Below are 16354 nucleotides of genomic sequence, written 5' to 3'. Positions count from 1 at the left end.
CCTTGCTGGAGTGTAGTCAGTCACCCAGGTTACACATGTTGCTGGTCTCAAAAAGCTGTTTGGACATGTGCTGTTTTTAGAATCTGAAAAGTGGATTCAAAATGTGTCAGAGTGTAAAAGAACTTATCACTTGCCAAAAAAAGAGTAGTAAGTGTGCTTTCCAATTGGCAAAGAAATTTCGTTTTCTGACTAATATCAAACCATGACTCTGTGTGCAAAGAGGAATTATAGACAGAGATTTATTGCGTATTACTCTGGTAATTTTACATTTGCATTAGTAGGAAAGGGGGAGCTATTTTTTCTGCAGAAGCAGACTCTTAGCACACACCCAGCTGCTTCTCCTGTAGAATCATGCATAGTATTCACAACCGAGTGGGGTTTGAGGTTGCAGTCAGTAATGCAAATACATTCAGCATCACTAAGGCTGGTTGCCCTTGCTGGAGTGTAGTCAGTCACCCAGGTTACACATGTTGCTGGTCTCAAAAAGCTGTTTGGACATGTGCTGTTTTCAGAATCTGAAAAGTGAATTCAAAATGTGTCAGACTGTAAAAGTACTTATCACTTGCCAAAAAAAGAGTAGTAAGTGTGCTTTCCAATTGGCAAAGAAATTTCGTTTTCTGCCTAATTTCAAACCATGACTCTGTGTGCAAAGAGGAATTATAGACAGAGATGTATTGTGTATTACTCTGGTAATTTTACTTTTGCATTAGTAGGAAAGGGGGAGCTATTTTTTCTGAAGAAACAGACTCTTAGCACACACCCAGCTGCTTATCCTGTAGAATCATGCATAGTATTCACAACCGAGTGGGGTTTGAGGTTGCAGTCAGTAATGCAAATACATTCAGCATCACTAAGGCTGGTTGCCCTTGCTGGAGTGTAGTCAGTCACCCAGGTTACACATGTTGCTGGTCTCAAAAAGCTGTTTGGACATGTGCTGTTTTCAGAATCTGAAAAGTGGATTCAAAATGTGTCAGACTGTAAAAGTACTTATCACTTGCCAAAAAAAGAGTAGTAAGTGTGCTTTCCAATTGGCAAAGAAATTTCGTTTTCTGACTAATATCAAACCATGACTCTGTGTGCAAAGAGGAATTATAGACAGAGATTTATTGTGTTTTACTCTGGTAATTTTACATTTGCATTAGTAGGAAAGGGGGAGCTATTTTTTCTGCAGAAGCAGACTCTTAGCACACATCCAGCTGCTTATCCTGTAGAATCATGCATAGTATTCACAACCGAGTGGGGTTTGAGGTTGCAGTCAGTAATGCAAATACATTCAGCATCACTAAGGCTGGTTGCCCTTGCTGGAGTGTAGTCAGTCACCCAGGTTACACATGTTGCTGGTCTCAAAAAGCTGTTTGGACATGTGCTGTTTTCAGAATCTGAAAAGTGGATTCAAAATGTGTCAGACTGTAAAAGTACTTATCACTTGCCAAAAAAAGAGTAGTAAGTGTGCTTTCCAATTGGCAAAGAAATTTCATTTTCTGCCTAATTTCAAACCATGACTCTGTGTGCAAAGAGGAATTATAGACAGAGATTTATTGCGTATTACTCTGGTAATTTTACATTTGCATTAGTAGGAAAGGGGGAGCTATGTTTTCTGCAGAAGCAGACTCTTAGCACACACCCAGCTGCTTATCCTGTAGAATCATGCATAGTATTCACAACCGAGTGGGGTTTGAGGTTGCAGTCAGTAATGCAAATACATTCAGCATCACTAAGGCTGGTTGCCCTTGCTGGAGTGTAGTCAGTCGTCCAGGTTACACATGTTGCTGATCTCAAAAAGCTGTTTGGACATGTGCTGTTTTTAGAATCTGAAAAGTGGATTCAAAATGTGTCAGAGTGTAAAAGAACTTATCACTTGCCAAAAAAAGAGTAGTAAGTGTGCTTTCCAATTGGCAAAGAAATTTCGTTTTCTGCCTAATTTCAAACCATGACTCTGTGTGCAAAGAGGAATTATAGACAGAGATGTATTGCGTATTACTCTGGTAATTTTACATTTGCATTAGTAGGAAAGGGGGAGCTATTTTTTCTGAAGAAACAGACTCTTAGCACACACCCAGCTGCTTATCCTGTAGAATCATGCATAGTATTCACAACCGAGTGGGGTTTGAGGTTGCAGTCAGTAATGCAAATACATTCAGCATCACTAAGGCTGGTTGCCCTTGCTGGAGTGTAGTTAGTCACCCAGGTTACCCATGTTGCTGGTCTCAAAAAGCTGTTTGGACATGTGCTGTTTTCAGAATCTGAAAAGTGGATTCAAAATGTGTCAGACTGTAAAAGTACTTATCACTTGCCAAAAAAAGAGTAGTAAGTGTGCTTTCCAATTGGCAAAGAAATTTCGTTTTCTGCCTAATTTCAAACCATGACTCTGTGTGCAAAGAGGAATTATAGACAGAGATTTATTACGTATTACTCTGGTAATATTACATTTGCATTAGTAGGAAAGGGGGAGCTATTTTTTCTGCAGAAGCAGACTCTTAGCACACACCCAGCTGCTCATCCTGTAGAATCATGCATAGTATTCACAACCGAGTGGGGTTTGAGGTTGCAGTCAGTAATGCAAATACATTCAGCATCACTAAGGCTGGTTGCCCTTGCTGGAGTGTAGTCAGTCACCCAGGTTACACATGTTGCTGGTCTCAAAAAGCTGTTTGGACATGTGCTGTTTTTAGAATCTGAAAAGTGGATTCAAAATGTGTCAGAGTGTAAAAGAACTTATCACTTGCCAAAAAAAGAGTAGTAAGTGTGCTTTCCAATTGGCAAAGAAATTTCGTTTTCTGACTAATATCAAACCATGACTCTGTGTGCAAAGAGGAATTATAGACAGAGATTTATTGCGTATTACTCTGGTAATTTTACATTTGCATTAGTAGGAAAGGGGGAGCTATTTTTTCTGCAGAAGCAGACTCTTAGCACACACCCAGCTGCTTCTCCTGTAGAATCATGCATAGTATTCACAACCGAGTGGGGTTTGAGGTTGCAGTCAGTAATGCAAATACATTCAGCATCACTAAGGCTGGTTGCCCTTGCTGGAGTGTAGTCAGTCACCCAGGTTACACATGTTGCTGGTCTCAAAAAGCTGTTTGGACATGTGCTGTTTTCAGAATCTGAAAAGTGAATTCAAAATGTGTCAGACTGTAAAAGTACTTATCACTTGCCAAAAAAAGAGTAGTAAGTGTGCTTTCCAATTGGCAAAGAAATTTCGTTTTCTGCCTAATTTCAAACCATGACTCTGTGTGCAAAGAGGAATTATAGACAGAGATGTATTGTGTATTACTCTGGTAATTTTACTTTTGCATTAGTAGGAAAGGGGGAGCTATTTTTTCTGAAGAAACAGACTCTTAGCACACACCCAGCTGCTTATCCTGTAGAATCATGCATAGTATTCACAACCGAGTGGGGTTTGAGGTTGCAGTCAGTAATGCAAATACATTCAGCATCACTAAGGCTGGTTGCCCTTGCTGGAGTGTAGTCAGTCACCCAGGTTACACATGTTGCTGGTCTCAAAAAGCTGTTTGGACATGTGCTGTTTTCAGAATCTGAAAAGTGGATTCAAAATGTGTCAGACTGTAAAAGTACTTATCACTTGCCAAAAAAAGAGTAGTAAGTGTGCTTTCCAATTGGCAAAGAAATTTCGTTTTCTGACTAATATCAAACCATGACTCTGTGTGCAAAGAGGAATTATAGACAGAGATTTATTGTGTTTTACTCTGGTAATTTTACATTTGCATTAGTAGGAAAGGGGGAGCTATTTTTTCTGCAGAAGCAGACTCTTAGCACACATCCAGCTGCTTATCCTGTAGAATCATGCATAGTATTCACAACCGAGTGGGGTTTGAGGTTGCAGTCAGTAATGCAAATACATTCAGCATCACTAAGGCTGGTTGCCCTTGCTGGAGTGTAGTCAGTCACCCAGGTTACACATGTTGCTGGTCTCAAAAAGCTGTTTGGACATATGCTGTTTTCAGAATCTGAAAAGTGGATTCAAAATGTGTCAGACTGTAAAAGTACTTATCACTTGCCAAAAAAAGAGTAGTAAGTGTGCTTTCCAATTGGCAAAGAAATTTCATTTTCTGCCTAATTTCAAACCATGACTCTGTGTGCAAAGAGGAATTATAGACAGAGATTTATTGCGTATTACTCTGGTAATTTTACATTTGCATTAGTAGGAAAGGGGGAGCTATGTTTTCTGCAGAAGCAGACTCTTAGCACACACCCAGCTGCTTATCCTGTAGAATCATGCATAGTATTCACAACCGAGTGGGGTTTGAGGTTGCAGTCAGTAATGCAAATACATTCAGCATCACTAAGGCTGGTTGCCCTTGCTGGAGTGTAGTCAGTCGTCCAGGTTACACATGTTGCTGATCTCAAAAAGCTGTTTGGACATGTGCTGTTTTTAGAATCTGAAAAGTGGATTCAAAATGTGTCAGAGTGTAAAAGAACTTATCACTTGCCAAAAAAAGAGTAGTAAGTGTGCTTTCCAATTGGCAAAGAAATTTCGTTTTCTGCCTAATTTCAAACCATGACTCTGTGTGCAAAGAGGAATTATAGACAGAGATGTATTGCGTATTACTCTGGTAATTTTACATTTGCATTAGTAGGAAAGGGGGAGCTATTTTTTCTGAAGAAACAGACTCTTAGCACACACCCAGCTGCTTATCCTGTAGAATCATGCATAGTATTCACAACCGAGTGGGGTTTGAGGTTGCAGTCAGTAATGCAAATACATTCAGCATCACTAAGGCTGGTTGCCCTTGCTGGAGTGTAGTTAGTCACCCAGGTTACCCATGTTGCTGGTCTCAAAAAGCTGTTTGGACATGTGCTGTTTTCAGAATCTGAAAAGTGGATTCAAAATGTGTCAGACTGTAAAAGTACTTATCACTTGCCAAAAAAAGAGTAGTAAGTGTGCTTTCCAATTGGCAAAGAAATTTCGTTTTCTGCCTAATTTCAAACCATGACTCTGTGTGCAAAGAGGAATTATAGACAGAGATTTATTGCGTATTACTCTGGTAATATTACATTTGCATTAGTAGGAAAGGGGGAGCTATTTTTTCTGCAGAAGCAGACTCTTAGCACACACCCAGCTGCTTATCCTGTAGAATCATGCATAGTAGTCACAACCGAGTGGGGTTTGAGGTTGCAGTCAGTAATGCAAATACATTCAGCATCACTAAGGCTGGTTGCCCTTGCTGGAGTGTAGTCAGTCGTCCAGGTTACACATGTTGCTGATCTCAAAAAGCTGTTTGGACATGTGCTGTTTTTAGAATCTGAAAAGTGGATTCAAAATGTGTCAGAGTGTAAAAGAACTTATCACTTGCCAAAAAAAGAGTAGTAAGTGTGCTTTCCAATTGGCAAAGAAATTTCGTTTTCTGCCTAATTTCAAACCATGACTCTGTGTGCAAAGAGGAATTATAGACAGAGATGTATTGCGTATTACTCTGGTAATTTTACATTTGCATTAGTAGGAAAGGGGGAGCTATTTTTTCTGAAGAAACAGACTCTTAGCACACACCCAGCTGCTTATCCTGTAGAATCATGCATAGTATTCACAACCGAGTGGGGTTTGAGGTTGCAGTCAGTAATGCAAATACATTCAGCATCACTAAGGCTGGTTGCCCTTGCTGGAGTGTAGTTAGTCACCCAGGTTACCCATGTTGCTGGTCTCAAAAAGCTGTTTGGACATGTGCTGTTTTCAGAATCTGAAAAGTGGATTCAAAATGTGTCAGACTGTAAAAGTACTTATCACTTGCCAAAAAAAGAGTAGTAAGTGTGCTTTCCAATTGGCAAAGAAATTTCGTTTTCTGCCTAATTTCAAACCATGACTCTGTGTGCAAAGAGGAATTATAGACAGAGATTTATTGCGTATTACTCTGGTAATATTACATTTGCATTAGTAGGAAAGGGGGAGCTATTTTTTCTGCAGAAGCAGACTCTTAGCACACACCCAGCTGCTTATCCTGTAGAATCATGCATAGTATTCACAACCGAGTGGGGTTTGAGGTTGCAGTCAGTAATGCAAATACATTCAGCATCACTAAGGCTGGTTGCCCTTGCTGGAGTGTAGTCAGTCACCCAGGTTACACATGTTGCTGGTCTCAAAAAGCTGTTTGGACATGTGCTGTTTTCAGAATCTGAAAAGTGGATTCAAAATGTGTCAGACTGTAAAAGTACTTATCACTTGCCAAAAAAAGAGTAGTAAGTGTGCTTTCCAATTGGCAAAGAAATTTCGTTTTCTGACTAATATCAAACCATGACTCTGTGTGCAAAGAGGAATTATAGACAGAGATTTATTGTGTTTTACTCTGGTAATTTTACATTTGCATTAGTAGGAAAGGGGGAGCTATTTTTTCTGCAGAAGCAGACTCTTAGCACACATCCAGCTGCTTATCCTGTAGAATCATGCATAGTATTCACAACCGAGTGGGGTTTGAGGTTGCAGTCAGTAATGCAAATACATTCAGCATCACTAAGGCTGGTTGCCCTTGCTGGAGTGTAGTCAGTCACCCAGGTTACACATGTTGCTGGTCTCAAAAAGCTGTTTGGACATGTGCTGTTTTCAGAATCTGAAAAGTGGATTCAAAATGTGTCAGACTGTAAAAGTACTTATCACTTGCCAAAAAAAGAGTAGTAAGTGTGCTTTCCAATTGGCAAAGAAATTTCATTTTCTGCCTAATTTCAAACCATGACTCTGTGTGCAAAGAGGAATTATAGACAGAGATTTATTGCGTATTACTCTGGTAATTTTACATTTGCATTAGTAGGAAAGGGGGAGCTATGTTTTCTGCAGAAGCAGACTCTTAGCACACACCCAGCTGCTTATCCTGTAGAATCATGCATAGTATTCACAACCGAGTGGGGTTTGAGGTTGCAGTCAGTAATGCAAATACATTCAGCATCACTAAGGCTGGTTGCCCTTGCTGGAGTGTAGTCAGTCACCCAGGTTACACATATTGCTGATCTCAAAAAACTGTTTGGACATGTGCTGTTTTCAGAATCTGAAAAGTGGATTCAAAATGTGTCAGACTGTAAAAGTACTTATCACTTGCCAAAAAAAGAGCAGTAAGTGTGTGTTAGACCTGGCATCTTTGGCGTGGTTACCCCTGACTTTTTGCCTCTACCTCCTGTATTTTTGATGCTATGCTGGATTTCGATTTTGCTGGTTTAGATGCTTTGGGCACTTTGCCACTGCTGATCAGTGTCAAAGTGCAAGTGCTCCCTTGGTAAATTATTGTGTTGATTGGTTATCCATGATTGGTATATTTGTTTCACCTGTTAGCCCCTAGTAAAGTGCACTGCGTGTGCCAGGGCTGGTGATTCAAATGCTACTAGTGGGCTGCAGCACTGATTGTGCCACCCACAGGAGTAGCGCTAAAACGATGTCTTAGGCCTGCTTGCAGTGCCTATGTGCAGTCCAGGACTGCCATGTCGACCTGGCCAGTGCACCCACTGACCAGGCCTTATCCTTCCCTTTCTGTACATGTCAGGCATCCCTATGGTGGCCCTAGGTACCCCCCTGGGCTGGGTGCAGTGTATCGGAAAGGTAGGGCATGTACTGAGGTGTGTAACATGCCCTGGTAGTGAATTACAGCCATTTTCGTTTTTCACTGCTGAGAGGCTATCTTGCCCATAGGATAGAATGGGGAAGGCTGTTTACATGCCTATCTTCCCATAGGGGCAAGATAGAAAATCCAAGTTTGGTATCTCTGTGTTCAGAATTTAATTATACGTCTTTTTAGCAAGATGGTTTTTAAATTCACTGTGTGGGAATAGCACTTTTTAGAAAGTAGCTATTCTCCTGTTTAACCTTCCTGTGTGCCTGTGTGCTGGTTGGCTGACTGGTGTCAGGTGATGTGCTAGGTGGCTCCAGGAGCCTGGATGAGTCAGCAGCAGGGTGAATAGGGAGATCTGCTTTAGATGGGTGGGAGGAGTAGTCCCTGGGTCTGAATAGGGCTGCCCCTGACAAACACAAAGCTGGCTCCACCCCCTGCTGGCCAGGCTGAGGACTCTGCCTCTGCTGGCAAAAGAAGGCTCCACCTCCTGCTGAGCGTCTAACGACCCTGCCCCTCACTCTGAAAGGAACCAGGTGCTCCAGAGCAGAGCACACCCAGGAACCGGTTTGAGCAGGGGAATCCCCCCACTGAAACACAAGAGACAAAGACTTGGAGGGGTATAAGAAGAGGACCCCAGACACCTAAAACTTTAGATCACTTTGGAACTAAGAAGAAACCTCTGCCAAGGAGAAAGCTGGAAGAAACTGAAGAGGAGAAGACTGCCTGCTTGCTGTTTTGCTTTGCTGCCAAGGAGAGGGGAAGGACTTTGATGTGTCCCCTTCTTTTGATTCTGATCTCCAAGGGCCTGAGAAGAGCTGGCTCCCTGTTAAGAAGTCCCAGGAACAAAAGGACTTCACCACCAGCTCCCCTGGAACTCTGCTGGAGGAGTTCTGACCTGCCTTGGAGTGCTTGCCCAGTCTTGGGGCCTCAGGAGGTCGTTTTGCTGTGTTTGGGAGCTGGGAAGCAGAAGCGTGAACAAGAGTGACTGGTACCCAACGCATCATCCGATTGCGTGTCGCAAGACGAGAGTGCGTGGAAAATTTCATCGCGGCACCATCGCAACACGCAGGGTCTCCGCATCGCCGAGTGCGTCGAGCATCGTCCCGAAGCGTGAAGCTTCCTGCCATTGCGAGGGTTGTCGCAGAACCAGTTTGCGGGCCGCACCACTGCCGGTGCGTGAAAAGTCTCCAATCGCTGCGTGCGTCGACGCAGAGTCCCGTTCCGTGGCGCATCGAGAGTTGCGGCGCCGGAAGTCAACGCTGCGCCACGCATCGCACCACATCGAAGAGTGTCGCATCGAACCTGTGCGTGAAGCTTCCCCCTAAGAAACCTACGCAACGAAAGCCAAAGGTATCGCATCCTCCCCCTACAGATCGGAGCCGGCGCATCCACCTCTGCTGCGTGAAGCAGGGCTGCTGCAAAGCCTCCCCAGGATCTCAGGAGCATCGCATCGCCTTTGCCATCTTCCTTGTTATAGCTTTTGGGAACCTTATCGCAACTACAGGTACTGTTGGGCACGAGAGTGTCGCATTTTGTGCATTGAGAGTCGCACTGTGCAGGACACTGATTTTGACATCCTGGAGTACTTTCTGCAAACTCTTGAACTATCTTTAAAGTAACCTTTTGAAGTATATGTTGGTTTGTCTGTAATATTTGGTCTTGTGAAGTTTTTAGTAAAGATACCTTATTTTTCTAAAACTGGTGTGGAGTAAATCTGTGGTGTTTTCACTGTGTTACTGTGAGTGTTGGTACAAATACTTTACACATTGCCTTTGATAGCCTAGACTGCTCAGGCCAAGCTACCTAGAGGGTGAGCAGGGGTTATCTTAACAGTGTATCCCCCTTTCCCTGACTAGAAGCAAGGGTCCCTACTTGGACAGTGGTACCTACCCTGCCAACTAGAGACCCCCAGATCTAACATCGGTGGTCAGCGGTGAGGATTGAACTTGTATTTGTACTTGACCCACAGTAATTGGTGTACATCACTAGTTTAAGTGCAGACCAATAGACAACCACATACTATACTTTTTTTTTGATTCTATTTTTGAGTAACTCTTCAAGAGCATCATGTCTCAGGTGGCAACAAGCGAGAAGGCAGAATTGGAGTTTTCCATTGCGGATTTATATTCATACAAAGTTGAAGATCTCAAGCAATTCTGCAAAGACCGTGGTTGCTCTTTTAAAAGCGGGGCTAGAAAAGATGTGCTACAAAGAGTCCTGAAGGCCTGGTGGGAGGCCCAAGAGGAAAGTGATGCAAATGAAGAGGATGGTTTTGTTCCCCAAGATCTGCCTGTGAGCAGACCAGTCTCAAGGGCTAGCAGCTCCCATTCCAGTAGGGGGCTCACGCCAGAGGAGCTGGAGGAGAATCAAAGGGTGAGAAACCATGAAATGGAAATGATGAAAATGAAAATGAAGCAATTGGAAGTAGAGAAGGACAAGGCGGCGGAGGAGAGCAAGAATGCCCGTGCCTTGGAAGAGAAGAAATTGCTTCTGGCTCATGAAGTGAGCATGAGAGAACTGGACATCAAGGCCAAGCAGGTGGAGTCCGGTTCAAATGGTGGCAGCGCACAGCCAGTGCAGGGGGGTAAAGTATATATCCCCAAAGATTTAGTACAGAATTACAATAGGAGTGAGGATATCTATGCCTGGTTCACATCGTATGAAATTGCATTGAGGATGAATGGGGTGCCTGAACAGCATTGGGGGGCGGGCCTGTGGAAACATTTTGAGGCTTCTGGGAGGAGTGCTCTAGAGCCCTTAGAATTAGCAGGTGCCATGACCTATCCCAATATGAAGGAGGCCCTATGTCTCAGGTATGGACTTACTCCAGAGCAGTATAGACTGCAGTTTAGAAATTCCAAGAAGAAAGAGTCTGAGACTTGGATGGAGTGTGTGAATCTGTACTCGCGGGCACTGGAAGGTTGGATGAAGGGCAGCAAGGTAACTGATTATAAGGGGTTGTTACATTTAATTAGTTGGGAGCACTTGAGTAGTCTATGTGTTCCAGAGCTGCGCCAGCATCTTTTAGATAGCAAGTTGACGGACCCCATTGAGCTTGCTAAGGAGGCGGACCGCTGGACCAGTACCAGGGTCCACAGAGGAATTGTGGGTACCGTTGCCAAAGGTGGGCAGGGTCCCCAGCAGAAGAGTGGGGGGGACAAGGGTAACCAAAAGGAGTTCTCACAAGGGCCCCAAAATAGTTCCCAGGGTAACCAGTCCCAGCCCCCCAAGTCCAAACCCAAACCAACCTGGCCCCCTAAGGGCAGGTCGGATAACAAGGGTCCCATTAAGTGTTATCACTGTCAGGAATTGGGTCACAAGTCTCCTGTGTGTCCCAAGAAATCCCAGGCACCCACTGGTGCTCCAACACCGGGTATAGCTAGTGTAGCTTTTGGGGGGGATTTAATTTCTAGTGATTTGGAGGGTTTAGCAGTTATGTCCCTTGTCTCTTTAGGAGACACAGAGATGGTCCAGGAAACCCCTGTCCCTGATAACACTAAGAAGTACAGGCAGTGGGTGACCATCAATGGGAGGAGGGTGGAGGCTCTCAGGGACACTGGAGCCAGTGTGACTACGGTCAGGTGTCAGTGGGTCCCTGAGGAGCTGATCATTCCAGACGTACTTCACCCAGTAGTGTCAGCTGACAACTCTGTGCGCCTTTGCAAGGTAGCACATGTTCCCTTTGAGTGGGGGGGGGTCTCAGGTCCTCTCAAAGTTGTTGTGAGTCCATCCATGCCAGTAGACTGTCTGCTAGGTAATGACCTGGAGAGTTCCCCGTGGAAGGAGGTGGAACGCCAGGCTCATTTGGAGATGTTGGGTTTGCCTGAGTGGGTCTGTGTGACCACCCGGTCCATGGCAGCCAGACAGGGTTGTGAAGCAGACCTGGAGCCTGAAACAGTGGCCCAGGTCCCTGCCAGAAAGAGGAAGGGCAGGGGGCGTGGTGCGTCCACCCCCGCTGTTCCCACGGTCCAGGAAGGAGCAGAACCTACGGGGGATGCCCTGGAGCCTACAGGGGAACAGGTCGCTGAGCTGGGAGACATACCTGAGCTGACCCATTGGCAGCAAGAGGGTGGTCCCTCCAGAGAGGAGTTCTGCCGTGCGCAGAAGACATGCCCTACTCTTGAAGGTCTGCGGCACCAGGCTGCAGACCAGGCAGCAGGTGCTGATCCGAAGAACTTTTTTCTCTACTGGGAGAATGACTTGTTGTACAGTGAGCCTAGGTTTGCTGAGCCCAGTGGATCACGTACCCTGGTGGTACCCGCAGGGTTCAGAGACTTCCTACTGGGTCTGGCTCACGACGTGCCGCTTGCAGGACATCTCGGGCAGGACAAGACCCGACAAAGGCTTGCCACCCACTTTTACTGGCCCGGGATGAAGACGGACGCCGCTTCCTTTTGTAAATCATGCCAGACTTGCCAGGCAAGTGGCAAGGCTGGAGGAAAATGCAAAGGCCCTCTCCAGCCTTTTCCGGTAGTGAGCACCCCTTTCGAGCGGGTGGGAATAGATATTGTGGGGCCACTGGACCCCAGGACCGCCTTAGGCAACAGGTTCATCCTGGTCCTGGTGGATCATGCCACCCGGTACCCGGAGGCTATCCCTCTCAGGACAACCACAGCCCCGGTGGTGGGCCGTGCGTTGATGGGGATCTTTTCCCGTGTGGGTTTCCCCAAAGAGGTGGTATCTGACCGGGGTACCAACTTCATCTCCAGGTATATGAAGTCTCTGTGGGAGGAGTGTGGGGTAACTTATAAGTTCACCACTCCTTACCACCCTCAAGGAAATGGGTTGGTTGAAAGGTTCAACCGGACCCTGAAAGGCATGATCATGGGGCTGACAGAGCCCATGAGACGGAAGTGGGACGTCTTTTTGCCATGCCTATTATTTGCCTACAGGGAGGTACCACAAAAGTCTCTAGGGTTCAGTCCCTTTGAGCTTTTGTACGGGCACCCTGTTAGAGGACCTCTCAGTCTGGTGAAGGAGGGTTGGGAGAAATCCCCGGGGAAAACCCCTCAGGATGTGTTCAGCTATGTGCTGGCCATCCGCAACCAGACACAGCGCTTCCGGGCCCTCGCTCAGGCGAACCTGGAAGCCAGCCAGGATGAGATGAAGAGGTGGTATGACCAGCATACCACTCTGATGGAATTTCAACCTGGGCAGATGGTGTGGGTGATGGCGCCAGTGGAGCCTTGCGCGCTCCAGGACAAGTGGACTGGGCCATATGAGGTGGTGGAGCGCAAGAGTGAGGTGACCTACCTGGTCAACTTGCGATCTCCCAGGAACCCCATGAGGGTCCTACACGTGAACCGCCTCAAACCCCATTTTGAGAGGTCTGAAATAACAATGCTACTTGCTACAGATGCAGGTATGGAGGAGGATAGCGATCCTCTTCCTGACCTCCTGGCAGCTAAGGAGCAAGATGGGTCAGTGGATGGAGTGGTCCTCTCGCCCACCCTGACCCCAGAACAGCAGAGGGACTGTCGCCATGTGTTGGGTCAGTTTGCATCTCTGTTCTCCCTGACCCCCGGTATCACCAACTGGTGTGTCCATGACGTGGACACGGTAGATAGCATGCCTGTGAAACAGAAGTTTTACCGGGTGGCTGACAAGGTCAGGGCCAGCATCAAGAAGGAGGTTTCTAAGATGTTGGAGCTAGGGGTGATTGAGCCCTCCAGCAGCCCCTGGGCTAGCCCAGTGGTACTTGTACCGAAAGCTGCTGCACCAGGTGCCACTCCAGAACTTAGGTTTTGTGTGGACTACCGTGGGCTCAATGCTGTCACGAAGACTGACGCACACCCCATCCCCAGAGCTGATGAGCTCGTGGATCGGTTGGGAGCTGCCAACTACCTCAGTACGTTTGATTTAACTTCTGGGTACTGGCAGATTGCCTTAACTGATGGGGCCAAGGAGAGGTCTGCGTTTTCAACGCCAGAAGGGCACTTCCAGTTCCGTGTCATGCCCTTTGGGTTGAAGAACGCCCCTGCCACATTCCAGAGACTGGTCAACCAGGTACTGTCCGGGCTGGAGCAATTCAGCGCCGCATATCTGGATGACATCGCTGTGTTCAGCTCCACTTGGGAAGAACACTTGCAACACCTCTGCGCAGTGTTGAAGGCTCTGCATAGTGCAGGCCTCACTATCAAGGCCAGTAAGTGCCAGATAGGGCAGGGTTCGGTGGTGTATTTGGGACACCAGGTAGGAAGCGGCCAGGTGGCGCCCCTACAAGCCAAGATAGATACCATCCGGGCTTGGGAACCCCCCAAAACCCAGACAGCGGTGAGAGCCTTCTTAGGACTCACCGGGTACTATCGCCGTTTTTTCAAGGGGTATGGCACCATTGTGGCTCCCTTGACAGAACTAACTTCCAAGAAGTTACCGAAGAAAGTGATTTGGACCAGTGCCTGCCAAGAAGCTTTTGCTGCCCTGAAGGAGGCCATGTGTACAGCACCTGTACTCAAGGCGCCTGACTTCTCCAAGGAGTTCATAGTGCAGACAGACGCTTCTGAGCATGGAGTGGGAGCGGTGCTCTCACAACTAAATGATGAGGACTTGGACCAACCTGTAGCTTTCATTAGCAGGAGGCTACTTCCCAGGGAACAGAGGTGGAGTGCGATTGAAAGGGAAGCTTTTGCTGTGGTCTGGGCGCTGAAGAAGCTGAGACCCTACTTGTTTGGGACTCACTTCCGGGTTCAGACGGACCACAGGCCCCTCAGATGGTTGATGTAGATGAGGGGTGAGAATCCTAAGCTGTTGAGGTGGTCCATTTCCCTACAGGGGATGGACTTTACGGTGGAACACCGCCCCGGTACAGAACACGCCAACGCTGATGGTCTGTCCAGGTTTTTCCGCCTTAGCGATGAGAACTCCCAAGAGGCTGGGTAGTTCTCCCCACTTTCAGCTGGAGGGGACACGTGTTAGACCTGGCATCTTTGGCGTGGTTACCCCTGACTTTTTGCCTCTACCTCCTGTATTTTTGATGCTATGCTGGATTTCGATTTTGCTGGTTTAGATGCTTTGGGCACTTTGCCACTGCTGATCAGTGTCAAAGTGCAAGTGCTCCCTTGGTAAATTATTGTGTTGATTGGTTATCCATGATTGGTATATTTGTTTCACCTGTTAGCCCCTAGTAAAGTGCACTGCGTGTGCCAGGGCTGGTGATTCAAATGCTACTAGTGGGCTGCAGCACTGATTGTGCCACCCACAGGAGTAGCGCTAAAACGATGTCTTAGGCCTGCTTGCAGTGCCTATGTGCAGTCCAGGACTGCCATGTCGACCTGGCCAGTACACCCACTGACCAGGCCTTATCCTTCCCTTTCTGTACATGTCAGGCATCCCTATGGTGGCCCTAGGTACCCCCCTGGGCTGGGTGCAGTGTATCGGAAAGGTAGGGCATGTACTGAGGTGTGTAACATGCCCTGGTAGTGAATTACAGCCATTTTCGTTTTTCACTGCTGAGAGGCTATCTTGCCCATAGGATAGAATGGGGAAGGCTGTTTACATGCCTATCTTCCCATAGGGGCAAGATAGAAAATCCAAGTTTGGTATCTCTGTGTTCAGAATTTAATTATACGTCTTTTTAGCAAGATGGTTTTTAAATTCACTGTGTGGGAATAGCACTTTTTAGAAAGTAGCTATTCTCCTGTTTAACCTTCCTGTGTGCCTGTGTGCTGGTTGGCTGACTGGTGTCAGGTGATGTGCTAGGTGGCTCCAGGAGCCTGGATGAGTCAGCAGCAGGGTGAATAGGGAGATCTGCTTTAGATGGGTGGGAGGAGTAGTCCCTGGGTCTGAATAGGGCTGCCCCTGACAAACACAAAGCTGGCTCCACCCCCTGCTGGCCAGGCTGAGGACTCTGCCTCTGCTGGCACAAAGAAGGCTCCACCTCCTGCTGAGCGTCTAACGACCCTGCCCCTCACTCTGAAAGGAACCAGGTGCTCCAGAGCAGAGCACACCCAGGAACCGGTTTGAGCAGGGGAATCCCCCCACTGAAACACAAGAGACAAAGACTTGGAGGGGTATAAGAAGAGGACCCCAGACACCTAAAACTTTAGATCACTTTGGAACTAAGAAGAAACCTCTGCCAAGGAGAAAGCTGGAAGAAACTGAAGAGGAGAAGACTGCCTGCTTGCTGTTTTGCTTTGCTGCCAAGGAGAGGGGAAGGACTTTGCTGTGTCCCCTTCTTTTGATTCTGATCTCCAAGGGCCTGAGAAGAGCTGGCTCCCTGTTAAGAAGTCCCAGGAACAAAAGGACTTCACCACCAGCTCCCCTGGAACTCTGCTGGAGGAGTTCTGACCTGCCTTGGAGTGCTTGCCCAGTCTTGGGGCCTCAGGAGGTCGTTTTGCTGTGTTTGGGAGCTGGGAAGCAGAAGCGTGAACAAGAGTGACTGGTACCCAACGCATCATCCGATTGCGTGTCGCAAGACGAGAGTGCGTGGAAAATTTCATCGCGGCACCATCGCAACACGCAGGGTCTCCGCATCGCCGAGTGCGTCGAGCATCGTCCCGAAGCGTGAAGCTTCCTGCCATTGCGAGGGTTGTCGCAGAACCAGTTTGCGGGCCGCACCACTGCCGGTGCGTGAAAAGTCTCCAATCGCTGCGTGCGTCGACGCAGAGTCCCGTTCCGTGGCGCATCGAGAGTTGCGGCGCCGGAAGTCAACGCTGCGCCACGCATCGCACCACATCGAATAGTGTCGCATCGAACCTGTGCGTGAAGCTTCCCCCTAAGAAACCTACGCAACGAAAGCCAAAGGTATCGCATCCTCCCCCTACAGATCGGAGCCGGCGCATCCACCTCTGCTGCGTGAAGCAGGG

Source organism: Triturus cristatus, chromosome 1_1 (genome assembly GCF_964204655.1).
Source record: "Triturus cristatus chromosome 1_1, aTriCri1.1, whole genome shotgun sequence".
Lineage (NCBI taxonomy): Eukaryota > Metazoa > Chordata > Amphibia > Caudata > Salamandridae > Triturus > Triturus cristatus.
Note: the sequence above shows the minus strand (reverse complement) of the source record.